We start from the raw sequence: 17116 nt of genomic DNA, 5'->3' as shown, positions 1-17116 counted from the left end.
AGAAATGTATCGACAATACCCTCTTAGAGAGGTCCATCCTAGAGTAAACGCCGCAAATGAATTGCAGAAAGTTTTTGTGTATACACCTCTTACTAAATTAGAAATAATGAAAATGAAAGAAATGGTACCACCGCATTCTAAGGATCCTGTTGTGTTTTTTAAGGAACTCACAGACGTCCTTACTATGGGAATATATACCTTAACAGATCAAACAATTATACTAAAAAAATTGCTGCCCCCAGGTATTTATGAGAAATTAAGGGGACAAGACTGGTTAGTGGATAACGCTAATTTGAATTGGGCCGCCCTAGAGACAAATGACAACGCCAGGACAGCTGGAGCCGACATACCAGATGATGTGAAATTAGCACCGACCCTCATTCTTAAAGTGTTGCCCCAACTTCTTACCACAAGGAAAGAGGATTGGGATGCTATCTCCGCCTGTAAACAAAAGCCAGGTGAAGATATAGGGGATTATTATACGAGATTCGAGAAATGTTTCACTGCCAATAGTGGTCTTAAATTAGAAAGTGATTCATATGCACATCTTTTTGTATCCAAATTGGTGGAAAACAGCCTCCCGAAGTTAAGGGAAAGAGTTCAGAAGGTAGAGAGCTCCTGGCAAGCACAAAGTCCCTCCCAAGTCCTACGAATATTACAATACCACCAAAACAGGATAAGGGGGGAAGAAGAAAGCGAAAAGGTGAGGGTAAAGGAGACTAAGTTAAGAGCACTAGTGGCACAAACAGTGATGCCCAAATCAGGGCCACAACCTCAGGTACAAAGAAAGGTTAATAATTCTAAAGGTGTTTGTAACTATTGTAAAAAACCAGGACATTATGTTAAAGATTTACAAGGGAACGTTACGTGCCCAGTTCTAAAACATAATGTGGCCACTGGGAAAACTAAACCCAGAATACATGTTTCTCGAGATCAGTACAGACCTCAAGAAGGAACGCCCCAAGAACAGAATCAGGGAATACCAAATACAACGCAAATGTACATATCTGATGAAAATACTGGATATGCCGATTTTCCCAGTTTTTTATGAGGCTGCCCAGGGGGGGTTGAGGATAAATTGCCCCTTATCCCTATACCTGTGGACCAAACTGGTCCATATGTAGACGTTCACCTCCTGGGACAAGACAAGAAATTCCTATTGGATACAGGGGCAAGTAAGACAACGAAAGATCATAACGAGCTCCTGCAAGCTCCACTCTCTGGGAATAAAAATATTTCACTGGGTTTCTCTGGTCAACCCATTACAAGTAATACATCAGAGCCACTACCCTTACAAATTGGCCCCCTTACCACTACGACAGATCTTCTCTTGACTGATGCTTGCCCCGAGAATCTATTAGGAATAAAACAATTGAAAGAATTAGGAGCCATAATAGTGTGCTCCCCCCAGGATGTGCGTCTGTTCCTTCGAGACTTCAAGGGCCATTATACAGTCAGAGATTTAGATCCTCGATTTGCCAACCTCCCAGCTGAGTTGTGGGCCACCAGTCCCACATCGGTCGGGCGGATGGTCATTACGCCCCACAAGATCATTTTAAAGGAGGGAGCCATACTACCACGACTCCGTCAATATAAAATGCCTCCACAAGCTGAGAAAGACCTTACTTCCATTATAGAGGCCCTCATCACTAGTGAGGTGGTGATCGAAGTACTATCAAATACCGTGAATTCACCCGTATTACCTGTGGCAAAGAAAGTACAACAAGGAGAAAATACCAACTATAGACTTGTGGTAGACTTACGGGAATTAAATAAATGTGTTGTGGCACAACATCCTGTCGTACCAGACATATCTACCCTTTTAACAACAATTGATTGTGAAGCCACACATTTTACTGTTATCGATCTCAAAAACGCGTTTTTCAGTGTACCAATACATGAAGACAGTCAATATTTGTTTGGGTTCTCATTATCCGGAAGGAGTTTCCGGTTTACCCGAGCTCCTCAAGGATTTACTGACAGCCCGAGCATTTATAGCCAAGCACTAAAAAGACAGCTAGACACCATACAAATGCCTGATCAAACAGCCCTTCTGCAGTATGTCGATGATATACTCATTACGGCCAGATCTGAGCAGTCATGTGTCGAAGCTTCATTATTGGTATTAACATTCTTGGCTGAAAATGGCCACAAAGTGTCACCAAAGAAATTGCAATTCTGTCAACAGAAAGTGACCTACTTAGGGCACTTGCTGTCAAAGGAGGGAAGACAGCTAACGAAGGAGAGAATACAATTGATACAAAATATACCACAGCCAAAAACACAGAGACAGGTACGCGAATTCACAGGACTAACATCCTACTGCAGACAAAGGATACCCCAATTTGCACTAATATCAAAACCACTTGTAAATTTGACAACATTAGAAGCCAGCACGTCTCCCCAGCTTCCCTGGACAGAGGAACACATGCTCGCTTTCAAAACATTGAAAGAGGCGATGTGTCAGGCCCCGGTGTTGGCCACCCCTGATTATCATAAAGATTTTACACTATTCGTCACTGAAAAGAATGGGACCGCTCTATCGGTCCTGACACAAGAGCAAGCTGGAAAACAAAGACCATGTGGATATTTTTCATCCACCTTAGATCCTGTAGCAAAAGTCTTCCCGCATGCCTGAAGGCTGTAGCAGCAACAGCTCAAGCTATTAGACAAAGCGATGCTATAGTATTGGGACATCCTTTGATAGTACGAGTTCCCCATGCAGTAGAACTATTGCTTAACAGAACACAGACACAACATCTAACAATAGCAAGACTGTCAGGGTATGAACTGACACTTTTTCAACCTCACATACAGATCTTAAGATGCAATACCCTGAACCCTTCTACACTCTTACCCATTCACAAGAACATAGATGAGGTACATGATTGTATGGAAGTGATTGAACAAGTGACAAAACCACAAACAGATTTAAAAGACACTCCATTACCAGATGCAGAAGAAAATATTTACGTGGATGGTTCTTGTAAAAGAACAGAAAAGGGGGAGATAAGGGCCGCCTACGCTGTTACCACAAATACTCAAATTTTAGAAAGAAAACAGATACCCATTCTCTCAGCACAAGCGGCTGAGTTGATAGCATTGAGCAGGGCCTGTCGATTGGGTAAAGGAAAAAAATGTAATATTTATACTGATTCACAGTACGCTTTTGGAGTAGTACACAATTTTGGAACATTATGGAGAGAAAGAGGATTCATGACATCGCATGGATCAAAAATACAACATGCAGACTTGATAACACAATTGTTAGATGATATACATCTACCAGAACAAATAGCTATAATAAAATGCAAAGCACACACAAAGGGGACAGATCATGTTATATTAGGAAATGCATTAGCAGATCAAACAGCTCAAGACATGACACAGAAAGACGTAGAGAGTACGCTGCATCACGGTCCCGAATTTATGCATATGCAGGTCACACGAGATATAACTATGGACATCCAAGACATACAGAGTCATGCCACAAATGAGGAAAAAGAAAAATGGAAAGAGGAAGGAGGGATACTAACAGATCAAGGATGGATGACACCACATAAAGCAGTATGGTATCTTCCCGATGCCATGGTGCAGATTATTATAGATACAATACATGGACCAGCCCACCTTGGGGAAAAAGCTATGCTAGACGCAATACAACATATATGGGACAATAAACATCTTAGGGCAGCAGCCAAACAAAGAGTCCAAACATGTATGATATGTTGTCAGTATAATATTGGAAAAGGCACAACAGTAGGGGCAGGAGGATTTCATCCTCCTGAACACCCTTTTGAAGTTATACAGATGGACTATATACAAATGGAAAGGTGCAGAGGACAGAAGTATGTACTCGTAGTAGTATGTGCATTAACACAATGGACCGAAGCTTATCCTGTACCTGACTATACTGCCAGCACTACAGCTAAACAATTGATTAAGGAGTATTTCCCTAGGCTCGGTCTGCCCCGAGTTATATATTCTGATAATGGTCAACCATTCTCGTCTGAATTAATGAAAAAGATATCGCTCCTGTTGGGATACCAGTGGAAATTTCACTGTGTGCGTCATCCAAAGGCAGCAGGCCTGGTTGAGTGACATAACCAGACTTTAAAAAACAAGATGGCAAAGATATGTGCTGAAAAGGGAGTTGATTGGATTACTGCCTTACCAGTAGCTCTGTTTTACATGCGTATGATTCCTCATTCCAGAACGGGGCTCGCGCCCTACGAGATAGTTTTTGGTAGGCCTCCTAACATATGGGGAATACCACGTGCGAAAGCTACAACAGATATTGAAATGCCTGTACTGACTGATTACCTGGCTTCCTTGATGTCTGCACTTCAATCTTGTCGTTCACAGGTTGCAGCCGCATTTCCTGATAATACTGAGCCCAAAGAGCACCAGATCAAACCAGGCGATTGGGTTTATATTCGTAATTTTGATCGAACAACACCTCTTGAGCCTCGATGGAAGGAACCGAAGCTCGTTCTACTGGTTACCAGGACAGCTGTAAAAGTCGAAGGTCGTCAGGGATGGCTCCATGCCAGTCACTGTAAGAAACATTTTTCCAAGGAAAAAAGCGGACAGACACCGCCACTTCAGACTCAACAGAAGGCAGAACAATTGACATTACCCACAGAAGAAAGTCTCCACCAGACTTATAGATCTAAACTCAGATCATCTACTCGAGCCCAAGTCAATTAAGTCCAAACAAGCTCTACTTGTTGGTGAAACGGCAGGGGCTCTGAGAAGTATACCTGACAAAAATGACGATGGACACAGTGAAGCAGAAGATAAATACAGAAAGAAAATGTGTGCGGAAAGAAATTTTTGTATAATGATGTTAATGTTGTTTCTGGCAGCAGCAATGGGTTTAGGTTAGGTTTTACATTTAATTTTTCCATCTAGTCAACTCCCTATATTCTCACCCAACAGTACACAAGAACATACCTATTATGATCTTACGCCTCATGAACGGGCCCACAGATTAGCTATGCAAAATAACTCCTTTGTACGGATGTTGCACTATACTCACCAGGTTGCCAATACTACCGATTGCTGGATATGCGGACAGATTCCCCCTCATCAGAATGACGGAGGGATGCCACTGGTACCTTTCCCATTTTCATATAATGGTACCTGTGAGGCTTGGTTTGCCTTAATAACAGCGTACAATACCTCCAATTCCGCATGCCCTGAAGGAGGTGCTCGGATATGTAAGAATGGGTGGCCATGGGGAGATATGAATACCGTCCTTAATCAAGTCTGTAATCCCGACGATAATGGAATACCACAGGCTAAGGGGACTATATTCGAAAGTGAAGAGTACAAACGGGAGTATTGGTCTTCCAAATTAGTAAATACCAAGCCTAAAAAGAGAGGCGGACCAACCTCCATATCTGTTTCCAAAATGAAAGGACAGCTGTGTGTCCAGAAGACTGGTATAATCCAGGTAGGACACAGTGAATGTAATATTACTGTGAGTTTCGAGGACAAAGGCCAATCAACGTTTCCAGCGTCTAGACATACATATTTTGTCTGTGGAGAGATAGCCTATATACGTCTTCCCCTCGGATGGGGAGGAAGATGCTATATATCTTTCCTATTGCCTCCCGTTTTCCTTGCCCCGCCGATGTATCATAAGGATCGCCTACTCCCTAATGAGAGGCATAAGAGATCTATAGATACTTCGGGGATAGACCAAACAAAGACTACCCTGGAACAGTATACAGACTTCAATAGAGGTTTCTTCTTCTTTATTGGACCGATTCAGAATAGTAAGCTTATCCGTAGGCTTACTCGAACAGGAGAAGCAGTTGTAAATCAGACTATAGCCGCTCTGGGAAATTTGACACAGGAACAATCCGATATCAGAATGGTATCGCTTCAAAATCGTCTTGTTCTTGATGTCATACTAGCAGAGAGGGGCGGAGCATGTAAAATTATCGGGTCGAGCTGCTGTGTTTTCATACCTGATAATGCCCCCTCTGTCTATGAGGCTATTTCTAGATTGCACAAAATTGCGTCCAGTTTACACCAGGATCCTGGCAACTGGACCTGGTCAGGATGGTTTTGGGGACTAGTCTCCACATGGGGCTGGAAATTGATTTCTGCTATTGGCATAGCATTGTTTACATTAATGGGATGCTGCCTGTGCATCCAGTGCGGCCCGCCACTCTGTGGATTGTGTGCTACCATGTGCATTCCTAAACCACACATCCAGAAAAAAGAAAATGTTAAGATTATGCTCCAAGATCATATTGATGATCTTATGACCATCGAGATAGAGGACAATGGTTGCACTCTGGTGCAAGGAGGGAATGTGGAAAAATAGTTTCTCACCCTTCGTGCAACCACTGTTCATTTGATATCAGGACAGCCATATTGAATATGGCATCCATTTTGTGAGTGTTTTAAACACCCCGTCGCAGAGGAAATAGGCAGAAAAAGATGCAGCTTGAAAGCAGCTACATCGTGTAATATGCCTAAGGCCGAATACCAGACCGGCCACATACCTGCGGTTAAGCCAATTTTGAGAAAAACTAATTTCCACGGAATAACCTGCAATTGGAACAAGGTCATACCTGCCATTTACTACACACTATTATACGCTTCAGCTGTTTGCACATTTTTGTTTGTAAGCAATCTCCCACTCCTCTCCCCTGAGGCATACAAATGTTTTTATACCTAACTAGTGGAAAATGATTGAACCTCTGCCATTTGTTTGCATGTAGTAGAAAAATGTATAAAAGCTCTATGCTGCGCGAAGTAAGACAGACTACTCCCTAACCCGCTTGGTGAAGGAGCTCTCCCTTAACTTGAGTTATTGCATAAATCCCGATTATTCTCTACATCTCGGACCCCGTCTCTTTCCTTTTTTATTATTTATTTAACTTACAAGGAAAATTCAGAGGTATTTTAAATTATTTACCACACCTCCCATGTTGTTAGTTGTGGGGAGGAGGTGGGGGTCCGCCGCCAGTCCTCTGAACCGCAAGGTGGTGTCTTGAGACCACGGAACGCACCTTCCCACGTAGGTCATTCCACCTCTTCCTGATGTCATCCCTATTTCTTGGGTGCTGTCCCACTGCGTTGACCCTATCCACTATTCTTTGCCATAGCTCCAACTTCCTAGCTATGGAGGTGTGCTGCACCTGTGATCCAAATAGCTGTGGCTCTACCCAGATGATTTCCTCCACCATGACTCTGAGCTCCTCCTCAGAGAACCTGGGGTGTCTTTGCCGTGCCATGGGGTGGTGTGGGTGATGTGTGGGGTGGTGTGTGTTGTGATATGTGGGGTGATATTTAGTGGTGTGTTGTGTGAGGTGCGTGGATGTTACGTGAGTAATGGTATTGTGTGCCTGTGGATGCTTGGTTGTAGATTGTAGTGTCTCTCTCTGGCCTTCTGTCGCAATTGTGGTAGGAGGGGTTTGTGGGTGATGTGGGTGTGTGTTTTATATTGTAGTGGGTGTGTGGGAGTGGTGTGTGTATGTGTATCAGGTGTGTGTATTTGTAATTGTCCAATGTGGTAGTGTTTTGTAAATGTGTGTGTATTTTGAGCGCAGCAGTGTGTACCGCCAATGGAATACCGTGGTTGAAAGACCGCCGTGTGGATTCGTGGGTCGTGATAGTGTGGGTGTATTTCTGTTGGCGTGACGGTGGACGTTTTGTTATCGCCAGTTTATCACTGACCTTTGGTGTGGCGGACTTGTGTGGGTGTCTCAATTTTGGCGTATTCCGAGCTGTGGGTCATAATAACCGTGGCGGAATTCCGCTGCCGCGGCGGTGTGTTAGCAGTCTTCTGCATGGCGGTAAGCGGCTTTTACCGCCAGTGTTGTAATGAGGGCCTATGTCTGCCAATTTGGTGTTCACAAGGAGCCACTGGTGTGGCGCATTCACAGGAACACTGTGAATTGCTGCATTTAAGATGGGGCATCAATTGAGAGGGATAGGTTGAAAGTACTACACACTGCTGCCTTCCAAATGGCGTAGCAATTGAGGGAGATGAATCATATTCTCTTTTTGCTTCTGTCCCACTGAATAGGGCCATAGATATATGTAGCTGTAGACAATTACAACTTTCCTTTTCAGAGTGATCCCCATCTAAACATTTGTCCTTTCTGTTTTTCTGGATTTTGAATTCTTAATGCTTTACCCCTGTTAATTAGTAGTAAAGGGCTTGTGCTCCCTCTTTAAACATGGTTGAACTAGCATACTCAAAATTGAGATATTTTAACTTGTCCATAAGTCCCTAGTATATGGCACAAAGTGCACAAGGGTTTGGAAGTTAAACGTCAGTAGTAGACTGTAATACATACTGTGCCACCTCTACAGTGGCAATGCAAATAAGGCCTTAGGCCTACCACACAAGAATATTAATTCTGATACCTCAGTGCAGGTACTAGCTAGAATAGGCATTTAACAACTCTTTTTAATATTTATTAAAACCTCAACTCATTTGTGAAGTCAGACTTTTAATAACTTGCAAGGAATATTAACTTTTATAAAAGTTATCTATTCCCTGTCTGAAACTGCAAAATGCTAATTTACATTGACTTTCCAACTGTATTCCAACCTGTGAATGTCAATGAATGAAAAGTGCTCCCAGAGCAGAGACAAATGCCTGGGTGTTCCCCTGCCATGGTGGCCAGTTGTGGAACGTAATTTACTTCAGAGAGGCTTCCACTGTCATAAGCAAATATTAGCTGATATCTGGGCAGTTCCTTCCCTTTGTTCACTCATTCAGGCAAGCACCAAACCCAGTGGAAGGACAGCTGTTCCCAACACTGTTCGTTATCCGGTCCACACCCCTGAGTGGGCACCTCGACTCTGTTGATGGGGAGAAGGGTTTCACTTATTTGGATTTTAGGAGTGACGGGGCACTGTTGGATTGTTTGCAGTAGGGCAGACAGGAAGTGATGCATAGTTGGGTAGGATTACCCATGGGAATTTTTACCCCATTGGTTAGAGAGGGGCCAAGAGTCGCAATCACCTACAAGGTAGTAGCAGGCATAAATGAGCCATGCCTTGGCACCCTCTTCAGAACACCACTGGAACTGATTAAAATCAGGCCTGCTGTCTGTGGCTGCTCCCTCTTGTACCCCAGTCTTTCCAGCATCTGCTTAGCTGGCCTGTTTCAACTGGACATGCCCTCGACCCTGTTGCAGTAAGTCCTGACCCTTGAGATCCGTTGCTGTCGTCCTAGAACACTTGGGTGTGTCTGACTGGATTTCTCCTAACACCTGTGAAAACCTGGGACTTAGAAGCTCTTTCAGCTTCAAGGCCTCCATAGGACTTGCACTAACCTGCCAAGCCAACCCATCCATAGTTTGTTGCTGGTATGTTACAAATGCATGTTTCTCTCACTCAGAGCTTCTCTGCAGCAGCAGATTTGACTCAGTGGGAAGCCTGCCTCTTTGCCCTGCTGAAGGAGTCCAAGCTCAGAAAACCTGATTAATTGTGAACATAGGAACCTTGACCATGTGAAGGTGTCAAATGTATCTGGGTGGCTAAAGGACTTACAGGGTGCGAAATTCAAATTCCCACCCGAGCTTTTCCCACCAAAGTCAATGACTTCACTGGGACTGCATTCAATGGATTTCTGACTTCACTGAGCCCTCAACTCATTGAGCAGGGAACAACCTGCTGTTTTACCCCACTGAAGATTTTTTCTTTCATTTTTTAGATTAAAGGCCTAATTTATATATTGGGGAAATGGAACTCCATCGCAACCGCAACAGGGTCCTCCCACACTCACATTAAGGTCTGACCACCTGATTTAGAGTCAGGAGGTCCATCGATTTGATGAAGGTGGATACTACTCTCTCTCTGTCTTGGTCAAACCCCTTCGATGGCCTGATGGAGTTAGGGCCATTGGAAGTTTGGCTGGATGTCTGTTGACATTATTTAGATGGGCAGCCACTCAGCTGATTTTCAATGCCGTCACCTCCAGACAAAACCTGGCTCTCATCCCCAGGAGGAAAAACCTTGAGGTAAGGGACATTGAAAAGTGCTCAATACCCAAGCTGAGGGAAGCATTGTTATTTTTATTTTCAAAAAGAAAAAGTTGTGAGTTTGACAACCAGCTCCGTCATGTGGACAGACTTACATCTCTAATGTAATAGAGAAGAGTAAAGTTCTCCACTATTGCAACAGTAATTAATCAATCTACAGATATATTAATCATCCCCTAAGTCCCAAGATAAATCCTGCAACCATGTAAATCCTAGTTTCTGTATCTGACCGATCTTTCTTGCAGTCAACCTCAAATAATGCCTAGGTGTCAGTCTGCTGCGATACACAGTTGGCGCTTAATGCTTTTTTATATTATTTTTATTTTAAAGTTTAAACAATCCCATCTTTGCCAATTTAGGGCCATTTTATCCATTAAACTATACACTGTTTTTCTAATACTCTTTGCAATTTATTATGTCCTACATTTGACTTTATTATTGTTTGTACTGCAGAAATACTTCACACATTGCCCTAAGTTAAGCCTGTCTGCTCAGTGCTATAGCTACCCGGGACTGAGCTCTGGTTAAATGAGTGACTTTAAAGCTAACCCTGACAAGAATTGTGACTGTTACCTGAGGTAGGTAGTCACCCCCTCAGCAAGTAACCTAGATTGTTATTGTAATCATTTGTCAGCATTTATATGTATACAGTGCAGATGCAGTGTCAAATTGTGTTGACTCACAGGAGTGAATTCACATACTTTAGTAAATCCCACGCTTAGAATCTTGCTCTTTCTGCCACTGCCTTCATGACCCTTGGCACTAGATGTAGCAGTGGAAATGTCAGGGGTAACAAAGGGGTAGCAGCTGCTAGTCTTGGCAACTTCTGATTGATGTAATTGAGTTAGGCCATTGGATTTACTAACATTTGATTACTCCTGCAGCTATTTGTATGGCGTCCTGTTTTAAAGGATAAAATAAAATCTAACACATTTCCTCAGTAGTGTATTTATATCTTAAATATATGCAAAACGGAAATGAGCATTTTTCTTAGCCTTCCCGTATGCTTTATTGCATAAAATAGATAACAGAAAAATATCGCTGCCATTTACGAGTCATGGGCACCAGTATATAATGTTCTTCTCATGGAAATGAGACAATACTGTGCGTGAACTGTGATCACAGAGATATGCAAAAATAAATCGAAATAATATTCCAAGACTGCTGAGATCGTGCAGTGAGGGAATGTGATTCTTTACTGCATTGGGAAGGAAATGTGTGAAGTTGGGTTTTTTTCTAGTATATTTATCATCCAGTAAACTTTAGCTTAAAAAATATTCAAAAATAATATCCTGTTTGTTATGAGAGCTTGAAAGATGATGGGGCTCAGATTTACTATGAGTTTGCGTCGAGGTTGTGTTACTTTTGTGGCTTTACCCCGATGCAAAATCATTTTGGGCATTTTCTAAGCCATTCAAATAAATTTTGCGTGGCTGTGCATAGTTTAGTGAATACAAAGTAACACAAGACAGTGCATAGCGCTGCCTTGTGTTGCTTTGAGACGAGTAGGCATCACTGTGTTGGAGCATGTGCGTTCCCATGCATCCACCAATGTATTCTGACCTAAACCTAGATTTACAAAGATTTGTAAACCTGGGTTTGGACCAAAAAGGTCCACCTACCTGACAGAGTAGTAATGAGAAATATCTTTATTTCTCTTCTTTACTTTTTCTTTCTGTTTGGGTTGCAATTTGCTGCACACATAGAAAGAGGACAAAGACTTATTATTATTCCAGCACAAGTGTGATGGATATCTCGTCTGCCGTATTTCAAGTGCATTGGATATAATGCACTTGTGATATGATGGACAGGTTATCTGTCACTGTTTGTAACCAGTGCGCTGAACTCTAAATGAGATCCAGAATTACTTGGGTGCACAAAGGTTTCCTTTCCTGCACAAAAACAATCCTGCTCGTAATGCAGGCACCCTTGCACTACAGTGAAAGTGTGACTGCATTGGCGCTAGGCAGCACACAGTGCACCAAGACAAGGAGAGGGCAGCTATGGTCCATATCTTTGTAAATATGTAATATTTATGCATTCTCTCTTCCACGCAATACAGCACAATAAGTTCTGTTGGTGCACCGCATTGTGTGAAATAATAGTGAATGTGCCCCTTGGTTTTTCTGAAGGTAGTAAAAACTACACATACACAAACTTGTTGTATTTATTGTTTTGGTGATTTGCCACAAAGCCCTCTTCACCAACATTGTAATATTCAGCATTTAGAAATGCTGGAGCATCATAATTAATTCTTCATCATTAAGCTTTCAGATAATTTTGAGCTGCAGTCTGTTAAATGTGAATTATGAATTCAAGGAGTGAAAATTAGCCAACCGCACAGCATCTACAAAAATCCAGACATGAGATCAGCAAGATACAACCCCACAGGATTCTCCAACAGTTGTATCTTTTTCCACAAAGTTATTGGATCAGTATATACAAGCCTGCCAAACTGAGGGCCAGATTTATACTTTTTGATGAAAAACTGCGCTAACACAGTTTTGCGTAATTTTTTTTAGCCCTTGCTAGTGTAATTTCTTAATGCCACCCGTGCGTCAAATTTATACTTTGAAGCTGGGTAGCGCTAAGAATAGGTTTGAGTCATTTTTCCTGAAGCTGTCCATTGCGCCTTGTCATAAGGTAAAATGACATTAATGCATGAAAAATGACTCTAATCCGGTTTGCGACATGGAAAAACATTGCAAAACAGATATGTGCCATTTTTCACCGCAATAGCATCAAAAAGAGATGCAAACAGATCAAACAGTGCTAAGGAGCCCCAAAATGGATCCCAGAAGCTATGAGAGAGCCTAGGGAGACTCCACAACCAGGGACTAGCCAGGAGGACACAGACAAGACCCAGGAGAGAGGCAAGAAGAAGAGGAAGTGACGCTTCAGTGCAGAGAAGCATGAAATTCTGGTGAGAAAGGTGACAGAGCACCAGCATCAACTCTTCATCACCTCTAAATTGTCAATAGAGAGGAGAAAGGAAATTTGACAATAGATTGTGGACAAAATTATCTGTGGCAGAGGTCAGGAGAACTGTCACTGAGTGCAAGAAACGCTGGCATGACTCAAGCGCAGGACAAAGGAGAAAATGGCAAGGAACAGGAAAGCAGCACTGCAGACCGGAGGTGAAAGTCCAGCACCACAAGAGGAACTGGACGAGATTGAGGAGATGGTTGCAGCTGTGATCCCGGAGGAAATCCTCAATGGTATCGCAGGACAGGACAGCGCAGAATACCAGGAAACAACACATTTTCAGGGTAAGTTGCATGGGGGACAAAAATACCTAAATGTCAAGTGCAAGAAGGGGGAGGCACATACCTACTTCACACTGCATGTCAGCCCTGAAAATCAGGCAGTGGAAAGGGGCACGGCACAGGACTCCCTGCACTGCCCATGCCAGATGCATGGGCTATGCAGGGGCATCGAGGCGCACAGCACAACACAGCACCAACAACCTTTGCATGGGGGTACACCGCTATGTCATGGCTGCAAGAAATGCTGAAGCAGACCAGGAGGGTAGGGTAGAACGTAAAACTGGTCTGGTGTCACAGGACAGCTGGTATTGTCAGAAAGTAAACTAGAGGACAGTGCCCGGTCTCAGGCCATTGGCTCAAGCAGCATTTACCATTGACAACAGTTGCCACTACTACCTGTGCTGTGTGTTGTGGTCAATTAGGAAATAGCAGTTAGGTGCCATTGGCACAAACACACTCAAAATGAGGGTTCAGTATGACTACGTGATCTATCCCCATTAATCCCTATCCAAGTGCAACTCCTGTCAACTGCTCCTATCGATAGACTCAATAACCATCAGGCATTGTCACAAACATAATGATGTACACAGCAGTAATCTCATACCTAAGCTGCCCACTCCTGGGTTTACCCCTTGTGAATGTGTCACAATAGCTACAATGCCACCATGCAACATCTCAGGTGTCATAGTGCTAAGACAACTGCATTGAGGGGGAGGACATATGTGTGTAGGTAGGCAAACACACCCGCACAGTCATAAGAGGAAATGGAACTCTGCCAGGCCCATCAGCGCAATGCAGTATAGCACACATACGCAACCATCAACATGATGGTGATCATGGTGACACCTGTATCATTTCATGGAAATGCAATATATGGTATGGTCCTAGGTCTCAGCACCGCATAGGTGTATGTGAAAAATGATAGCCTGGTTCAGGGCCATATTGTTATGTGTGGTGCATGTGGCATCAGCACACCAACATTCATTAAGGCCTCACCATGCTAATGGAAGCAGAGGGAGGGTTGATGAGGACAAGAAGGTGGCAAGCCACTATTTGGACAGCACCAGAACAGACAATTCCCCAAACTGCCCACATTACATGTGACATGCAGGTGGGGCGTAGGGCTGAGAGACCTCAAACAATGACAGGAACAATGCATGGGAACCAAGAAAACAATGTACCACCAATAGGACGTCAGTGACATCACATTACAACTGCCACAACACAGACACACTAATTGTACAATATCTGTTGCGGTTCTCAATGGTCTTACCCTCGCAGCGGAGAGGTGTAGGGGAACGGTCCTTGTTCCGACGGGTTCTGCTCTGGCCGAGGTAGGGGCGACCCCTTCCGGTAGCCACGGTGCTGTTTGGTATGAGCGAACCACTACAGTCCGTGCCCTCCAGAAGGAGTCCCAGAGGAAAAACCCCAGTAGGGTAAAAAACCTCCACGGGAACTCCCTGAAACGAAAAGGAGGACACCAGGGTATTAGGACCGCAGTTCAGGAAGGCAGGAAAACAAGGCAAATCAGGAACAGACAGGATTCGCAGGAGGATATCAAATAGGAGCGTGACTATCACCAAGGAGTGTTGCAACGCAATGAACAGGCAGTTGAAATCCCCTTATATACCCCTAGACAGGAAGTAAAAAACAGGAAGTAGAAATGCCACCATCTTGAATTGGGGAAAAGAAAACAATAGTGAATCAGAAACATGCGTCTGACAATGCATGCTGGGCAGAGAGGAAGAGGTCAGCATGCTGGGAAGAAAAAGGGGAAGTATAAAGTGCTCCTTGTGTAATGGTTCGGGTTTGTTCCCAGGATATCGGTAAGTGAACATGCAGTAAATAAATGGTTAAGCGCATAAAGCGCTGTACGTTGCCAAGTAGCGTCTGCCTTTATGGCAGAGCTTAAAATAAGGTAGGCGGCGAGTGCCGCAACCCGTAAACCGGCTCCTAGGAGCCTCCACGGCTCCTGCCTGAGCCGCGGTATCCCCCGCGACCCAGGCATCAGCCGCGGTGTCCCCTGTGGACTGAGCGCCGGTCGCGGCGCTCTCCGCGACCCGGGTGTCGGCCGCGGAGATATTGAGGTGCCGTGCCGCGGCACCCTGAGCCCGCGGCCTCGGTGAGCGCCGCGGCGAGAGCCGCGGCGTAACAGTATGCACCCTCCCCGAGGCCCCGGGTTTGTGAGGGCAAAGCCGAAAAAAGCGGCTGATCAAAAGAGGAGCATGAACTGAGGAGGCATCCTCCCAGCGACATTCACTCATAGGGTAGCCCTTCCAATGAATAAGATACTGGAGGTGCCCATGGAAAAACCGAGAGTCACAGATCTCTTGAACTTCGTACTCAGGCACGTTATCAACCAACAGAGGAGGGGGACAGGGCAACTGCCTATGAAAAAGATCAGGACTGTAAGGTTTCAGGTGCGAGACATGGAATACAGGGTGGATCTTCCACGTCCGAGGTAGGCGAAGACGCATAGATACTGGGTTGATTTTCTTGAGAATGAGAAAGGGACCATAAAAGCGGGGTTTGAATTTGTTTTGGGTGAGTCGGAGAGGTAGGAATCTAGAGGAGAGCCAGACTTTATCATGGACCTGATATAGAGGAGCTGCACAGCATCTCCTATCTGCCATCTTCTTCATACGGGACTTGGTGGACACAAGGTTGGAATGGATAATTCGCTGTATACCCCGTAGCCGTCGAACGAAAGAGGAGATGGCGGGAAGATTGGAGATGTCTCTCAGGGGAGTTGGGAAGGCCCTGGGATGGAAACCATAAGAGCCATAGAAAGGAGAGTGTTTAGAGGCACTGTGTAGAGAGTTATTATAGGAGAATTCTGCAAGCGGTAAGTAGGGAGCCCAATTACTTTGTGTAGCGTTACAGAAGCTACGTAAGTACTGTTCGAGACCCTGATTGAGTCGTTCCGTTTGTCCATTGGTTTGAGGGTGGAACCCGGATGATAAGGCTACCTGGATCCCCAAGATCTTGCAGAATTGATTCCAGAAACGGGAGATATATTGAGGACCCCTGTCCGAAATAATAACTTGGGGTAGCCCATGTAGCCTGAATATTTCTTGAGTAAAGACCTGACTTAATTCCTTTGCCGTAGGTAACTTTCTCAAGGCTGTGAAGTGGGCCATCTTGGTGAAGGAGTCCACAGTTACCTTTATGACGTGGTTTCCCATTGAGGAAGGTAAAGCGCACATAAAATCGGTGGATATGGTATGCCATGGGCCTGGGGGAACAGGTAATGGGCGGAGTAACCCCACAGGTCTGGTTCGGGGTGTCTTGGCTTGAGCACATGTAGGACAGGATAACACATATGCCTCAGCGCCAGCCTTGAGAGTCGGCCACCAGAAAGAGCGAAGCAAAAGATCTTGAGTCGCTTTCATTCCTCGATGACCTGCAATGGGGGAATCATGGCACATGCGTAAAGCTTCGATTTGCACTGTTTTAGTGGGTAAAAACAGGGCCTTATCATGATAATAGTAGTCACGATCTATGTGCAACTGTGGACGTAACCTTTTTAGTTCTGTTTCGTGTAGACGAGCATATTCAGACTTGACTTGATCTAAAAAGGTCTGTGTTACCCCTATGATTTTATTGTTGTCAAATAAGTTTTGAACCGCAGAATCACCGCACCCAGGATAACGTCGGGACAGGGCATCCGCCAGAATGTTCTGAGAACCAGGGATGTAGGTGATATAGAAATCATATTGGCTGAAGAAGAAGGCCCATCGAGCCTGCCGGCTGTTTTGGCACTGGAAATTTCTTAAACACTGTAGATTTCTGTGATCGGTCCGGGCTTCGAAGGGCTCCTTGGATCCCATC

This window comes from Pleurodeles waltl, chromosome 1_2 (assembly GCF_031143425.1).
Source record: "Pleurodeles waltl isolate 20211129_DDA chromosome 1_2, aPleWal1.hap1.20221129, whole genome shotgun sequence".
In the NCBI taxonomy this organism is placed as follows: Eukaryota; Metazoa; Chordata; class Amphibia; order Caudata; family Salamandridae; genus Pleurodeles; species Pleurodeles waltl.
Note: the sequence above shows the minus strand (reverse complement) of the source record.